Source organism: Miscanthus floridulus, chromosome 18, assembly GCF_019320115.1.
Source record: "Miscanthus floridulus cultivar M001 chromosome 18, ASM1932011v1, whole genome shotgun sequence".
Lineage (NCBI taxonomy): Eukaryota > Viridiplantae > Streptophyta > Magnoliopsida > Poales > Poaceae > Miscanthus > Miscanthus floridulus.
Genome location: NC_089597.1, coordinates 38,355,800 through 38,361,632, shown reverse-complemented (window position 1 = coordinate 38,361,632; position 5,833 = coordinate 38,355,800).

The window sequence follows — 5,833 nt, the reverse complement described above, 5'->3', positions numbered from 1 at the left end:
GACTAGAGCACGGGTATGACCAGAGCGACAAAGCTATGGCTGAGGTGCCTGCTCTGTCTCCTCGACCTGCTCTCCCTCCTGAGTCTGCTCTGCTGGCTGTGGCTACTGCTGTGACTCCCCCTGATGCTGACTCTCATCAATAACCACACGCCGTCCTCCAACCATGACAGTCCCAGCTGGACCACCATGACGGCGCTCAACCTGCTCAAGTGCAGCCCTCGTAGATGGAGAAAGCTAATCTGCAATAACAACACCACTCCTAGCACCTCCTCTCTCTGCGCGCTCTGCGGCCTCTGCAACTACGTCTGCTCTCGCTGTATTTGCATCAGGATACTTGCGCTTCTTGGTCGCTAGTTTCTTCGTCACCTTCCCTTTTGCATCTATAGGCTGGCGAGGCAGGGGCCTCGGATCCTCATCACCGGGACCTCCTCCAACATTCTTGACACGAGCCATCTGATGGATCTAAAAAGAATAACTACCGCTGACAAAGATCAACTGCCAACTGTCACTTCCGAGGCTTGGCCTCGTTCCGTACTCATGACCTTGGCCCCGAGTTGACTGTCAATAGCCACTTAGACCTTAGAAACACCGACTCGCTGCACGTTAGAATAGATTGGATTTATAAATAATTACAACATATCTAGAGATACAAAACCCTAAGAAGCAAGCAATAGATACGAAATTGGAAACGAGGGCTTGCTACCTGACGAACTGGCGAATCGATGAGAAGAGGAACGAATCAGGGAACCATCGGATCAGCTAGGGTTGGGATTCCGGCGAGGCAGTGAGCACTGGATCAGCGAAATAGGCGCAAGAGAAGGCTCTGTGGCGTTGTTGAGCTACGAGCGACTGGTGCTGTGGCGTGGCTCCGGTGAAGGCAAGACGGCGGCGCTAAAGCAGAGCACGGGCACGGCAGCGGTGCTGGCATAGGGCACGGTGGCGGTGCTTGCGCAGGACATGGCGGCGGCGCTGGCGTGGCTATGCGCGGGCATGGCAGCGAGGGCGTAGGAGCAGGGCAGCATGGCTCAGGAGCTAGGTGGCGCGGCGAGCTTGCTGAGTCAGTGACTAGGGCACAGCGGCGATGTCGGCATGGTGCGGGATGAAGATTAGGTCAAACAGCGCGGCGGATTGGGTTATAAGAAGTCCCCCGATGAGACAGAAAAGGAAATGGAGAAGAAGTCCTAAACCCGCACAATTTCAACTGACCGGACGCTCCGGTGGCAACGATTGGACGCTGCCACCCAGAGTCTGGTCGATTCCAGAGAGGTCTAAAACCACTGGAATCGCGATCGAACGCGTCCGATCACCATTGACCGGACGTAGCCAAAGTCCGGTGCAACCTGTCTCCTTCGTCTTCAATCGATCAGACGCTGAACCACCATCTGACCGGACGCTGAATAGCAGAGTTCGGTCACTCCATCGCAGTAGGTTCACCTCCTGTGAACTGACCGGACGCTGGAGATCAGAGTCCGGTGCAGCGTCCGATCACTCTTTTTTTAGTAAATCTTCAAAGTTCTTCGTGCTGCCTGTTCCCAATCAAGTCCCAACTTCAATGAGATCCAAATAAACACCAATTGGGACTGATGTGAGTGACCTCTCTCAAACCCTCAAATTTTTCAAAATATTTTGCCTTAGGCTATAATTCTTTTTAAGAAAATAGGCAATAAGAGGGCAATTGAAGATAAACGACAAAGCAACATTCATGCATATGCAATGCAATACTTGAAAGTAAATCTAGTTGCTTGTCAAGTTTGATCCAAGGTTAAGTTTCTTCACTTGCTTTTTTGCGGTTATCTGAACCATGTTAGACAAGCCCTAAGAGCATTACCATAAAGTAAACATGTTGTATATTACAATGCAATGCAAGGGACAACACGAGCTCATTTTTTAGTGAAGTTACTAAAATCAAGCACATTGAGCTCATTCCGCAATTGACACAAAGTCACCTTATTTAGCGGTTTAGTAAAGATATCCACCAATTGATCCTCGGTCCTTACGCCTTCTAATGATATATCATTATTTGCAACATGATATCTAAGAAAGTGATGACGGATATCTATGTGCTTGGTGCGAGAGTGTTGAACCGGATTATTTGCAAGTTTTACCGTACTTTCATTGTCGCACAAAAGAGGTACTTTTTCTAGAACTACACCATAGTCTAGCAAATTTTGTTTCATATAAAGAATTTGTGCACAACAAGCACCCGTGGCAATGTATTCCGCTTTGGCGGTGGACAAAGCCACACTATTTTGCTTCTTGGAGGACCAAGACACAAGTGATCTATCAAGCAAATGGCACCCTCCGGATGTGCTTTTTCTATCAACTTTGCAACCGACATAATCCGAATCGGAATAGCCAACTAATTCAAATATAGCTCCTTTGGGATACCAAAGGCCAATGCTTGGTGTGTGCTTAAGATACCTAAGATTTTTTTAACGGCAATCAAATGAGTTTCCTTAGGATTAGATTGAAATCTAGCACACATACACACACTAAACATGATGTCGGGCCTAGATGCGGTTAAATATAACAAGCTACCAATCATAGAGCGGTAGAGAGTTTGATCAACCATGTTACCTCCCTCATCTAGGTCGAGATGTCCATTAGTTGGCATTGGTGTCTTGATTGGCGTACATTCATCCATCTTGAATCTCTTGAGAAGATCATTTGTATATTTCTCTTGAGAGATGAAAATCCCTTCTCTCATTTGCTTGACTTGAAAACCAAGAAAGAATGTAAGCTCTTCAATCATTGACATCTCGAACTCCTTCGACATCAATTCACCAAACTCTTTATAAGAATCTTCATTTGATGATCCAAAGATGATATCATCAACATACACTTGGCAAATGAAGATATGTCCATCAAGCTTCTTGGTGAATAGTGTGGTGTCGACCTTCCTAATGGTGAAGCCCTTCTCAATGAGGAAGTCTCGAAGACGCTCATACCAAGCTCTTGGGGCTTGCATAAGCCCATATAACACCTTGGACAACCTATAAACATGATTAGGATATCTAGGGTCTTCAAACCCGGGAGGTTGATTAACATAGACTAGTTCATTAATAAAGCCATTTAAAAATGCACTTTTCACATCCATTTGATATAGTTTCATTTCATGATGTGATGTATATGCAAGGAGGATATGGATGGCTTCTAGTCTTGCAACCGGTGCAAAGGTCTCTCCAAAATCCAAACCTTCAACTTGAGAGAACCCCTTTGCAACTAGTCTTGCCTTGTTCCTCACAACAATGCCTTGATCATCTTGCTTGTTGCGGAACACCCACTTTGTTCCAATGACTCTTGCACCTTTTGGTCGCTCTTCAAGAGTCCAAACTTTATTGCGGGTGAAATTGTTCAACTCTTCATGCATGGCATTGATCCAATCCGGATCTTGAAGAGCTTCTTCTACCTTGGTAGGCTCAAAACAAGAGACAAAAGAGTGATGTTCAATGAATGAAGCAAGCTTTTGAGAACGAGTCATTACTCCCTTTGATGTACTCCCTATGATAAGATCTTGTGGATGAGCTTGTAGTAGAGGTGAATTTCTTCTATCAACCACTTGAGGGGGGGGGGGTTGTGGAGCATCAACATCATGTGCTTGTGTCACCATTTGCTCATGGGAGACATGAGTGTCTTAATTTTTTACTCTTCCATCTTTTTCACCATCTTATGGCACACTTGATGAAGAAGGTGGATTGATCACTTGTACATTATCTTCATCATCATTAGGCTTGATGTCTCCAACCAGAATATTCTTCATGGCCTCCCTCAATGGTTCATCACCTACATCATCAAGATTCTCATGTGCTCCTTGGGAGCCGTTAGATTCATCAAATTCCACATCATATGTTTCTTCAACCAAGCCGGTGGCATGATTAAATACTCTATATGCTTTGGACTTTGATGAGTAACCAACAAGAAAACCAATATCACAACGTCTTTGAAACTTCCCTAGATGTTGCCGCTTCTTGTAGATGAAGCATTTGCAACCAAACACCCTAAAGAGGGAGACATCCGGCTTCTTCCCATTGAGCAACTCATAAGGTGTCTTGCCAAGAAACTTTTGAAGGCATAGGCGGTTGGATACATAGCATGCGGTGTTGATAGCTTCCGCCCATAGAGCTTCGGGAGTGTTGTACTCATCAAGCATTGTTCTTGCAAGAGTGATCAATGTCCGGTTCTTTCTCTCAACTACACCATTTTGTTGAGGAGTATATGTTGCGGAGACCTCATGCTTGATCCCAACTTCATCACAATAGGCTTCTATGTTTGTGTTGTCAAATTCTTTGCCGTTATCACTTCTAATCTTCTTGAGCTTCACTTCAAATTCATTTTGTGCTCTCTTGGCAAACTTCTTGAAGCATGATGCAACTTCAGATTTGTCACGAAGGAAGAATACCCATGTGTATCTTGAATAGTCATCAACAATTACAAGACAATAAAGATTTCCTCCCAAACTCTTGTATGTTGTTGGTCCACATAAGTCCATGTGAAGGAGTTCTAGCACTCTTATGGTTAACATGAAAGCATTTGTTGGATGAGTATTTGCAACTTGCTTGCCGGCTTGACATGCACTACAAAGCTTGTCCTTCTCAAACTTCACATCCTTCAACCCTCTCACCAAATCATTCTTCATTAGCTTCTTGAGTGAGCTCATCCCAACATGGGCAAGTCTTCTATGCCATAGCCACCCAAGAGTTGTTTTGTTGAATAGGCAAGTCTTCAAATTAGCATCTTTGGAGGTGAAGTCCACTAGATATAGGTTGTTGTATCTAAATCCTTTGAATATCACTTGATCATCATCCTTCTTAGATACAACAGCTTCCTTCTCGGTAAACAAGCATTGAAAGCCAAGATCACACAATTGTCCAATGGATAGCAAGTTGAAGCTCAATGAAGCAACATATAGCACATTTGAGATAGAATGATCATTTAATATTGCCACTTTGCCCAATTATGTAACCTTGACCTTTGAATTATCTTTAAATGTGATTCTTTATTGTCCATCTACTTCTTCATCTAGTGAGGTGAACATACGAGGATCACCGGTCATATGTTGTATGCAACCACTATCAATAACCCAATGACTTCCACTGGTCTTGTAGTTCACCTACACACAAGAGATCAAGCTTTAGGAACCCAAACTTGTTGAGGGCCCTTCACCTTCTCAACAAGTGACTTTGCTACCCAAATTTTCTTAGGCCTATTCTTGTTTGAAGGTCCTAAGAACATGACTTTCATCTTTCCACTAGAATCCTTTCTAAGCATGTAATGAGCATTGAAAGCAAAAGGTCTAGTATGCTTGGGCAAGGGTTGTGGTGGTGGAGTTTGGCACTCATGGGCAAAGTGACCTTCTTGTCCATACTCAAAACATCTCTTTGGCTTTGGCTTTGACTTGTGTTGTTGTTGAGCTTGAGCCTTCTTCTCTTGGTTTACCAAGTACCCAATGCCACTTCTATCCATCGTCATGACGGTGTTCATTAGTAGCTCACTTTGAAGATGCTTGCCTCTTATGAACTTGCTCAATCCAATCTTAATATGCTCTTTCTCCAACTTGAGCTTCTTGTTCTCTTCTTTGAGTGCATCATTGTTTTTCTCTTCCTTGAGCTTCTTGTTTTCTTCTTTGAGCTTCTCATTTTCAAAAATCAAATCACCATCATGATCATGAGTTTCTAGCACAATAGTGTTGTGGCTTTTGATCTCTTCAAGATCTTTCTTGAGCTTTTCATTGTCATTCTTGAGCTTGACATACTCATCATAACTATTGGTCTCAACCACTTGCTTGCCCTTGCTACTAGAACTTTGCTCAATGCTCTCAATGATCAAATCATCA